Genomic DNA, 1,256 nt, shown 5'->3' with positions numbered 1-1,256 from the left:
GGTGCTGGACTCGTTCACCTTGGTGAGAGAATAGTCATTGCATTTGCTATTTCTAGGTCAATCGAATTCTATCTACATTTTATTATTCATGAACTCCTCAAAACTGATGCCCAAAGATGGTAACTTTTTAAGTATTCCTAGGCTATTTGGTTGCATTCTTTCAAATACCTATATCCATATGAATCTCTTCTGTTGTATTAATGCATTTTGGGGATAAAGGTGAGTTTGGAGCTTGTACTTGGTCTACCATCCTCACTCCTTCCATCTGTGTCTGTCCTTGCCCTCTTTACCTCTGCATTAGTTCCCTATAAATGCTATAACAAATTAGCACAAACTTGGTAGCTTAAAACAAGACACATTTATTCTTTTACAGTTCTGGAAGTAAGAAATCCAAAATTAGTTTCACTGAAATGAGATCAATGTGTTGGCAGCGTGAAGCTCCCTCTGGGGGCTCTAAGGGAGATTCTGTTTTCTTGTCTTTTCTAGTTTCTAGAGCTGTATTTCTTGGATTTCTTGGTTTGTGGCCCTTTTCTTTATCTTCAAAGGGGAAAAGTAGCATCTTGTTTCAGTGGTCTCATTGCCTTCTTCTTCTGTATCAAATATCCTCTACTTCTCTCTTATAAGGACACTTATGATTGCATTTAGGGCTCACCCTGATAATCCTAGGATAATCTTCCCATTTTTAAGATCCTTAATTTAATTATACCTGCAAAATTCCTTTTGCTATATAAGGTAACATTCACAGGTTCCAGGAATCAGGACCTGGATATCTTTGGGAGTCATTAGTCAGTCTAGCACCATCCCCACCCTTGGAAATAATCAGTCTGTTTAAATCTAGTATAGTTTTAATCTTTTATTATAAAATTCTGGTCGCCTAACCTAAAAGAAATTGTGGAGATGAAGGTAAGTATCAAGGAACTAAGGACAATCTCAGATGGTGTGAATGAGCAATGAGTGTCAGCAGAAGCACGGATGATGGTGAAGCATCCAATCAGTCCTGGGGTGGAATTTACTTCATCAGGTAGGACTAGAGCAAATCTTCTGTCAAACTCTGGATTAAACCAGGGACATTTAACATGTTCAACGTAAAATTCCTTCATCAATCCTATTTTTACAAAGGAAGGAATGATGGAAATTCACTCCATTGAGTAGTTTATCATAGGTGGCTAATGCTGGGGTTTCAACTGAGTAGTTCGGTGCATCTATGTGAGGAAGCTACTCAAAATCAGAGAAAGAACCACCAGAAAGGGGGAGGT

Source organism: Trichechus manatus, unplaced genomic scaffold (assembly GCF_000243295.1).
Source record: "Trichechus manatus latirostris isolate Lorelei unplaced genomic scaffold, TriManLat1.0 scaffold00383, whole genome shotgun sequence".
Taxonomy (NCBI): domain Eukaryota; kingdom Metazoa; phylum Chordata; class Mammalia; order Sirenia; family Trichechidae; genus Trichechus; species Trichechus manatus.
This window is presented reverse-complemented; position numbering follows the sequence as displayed.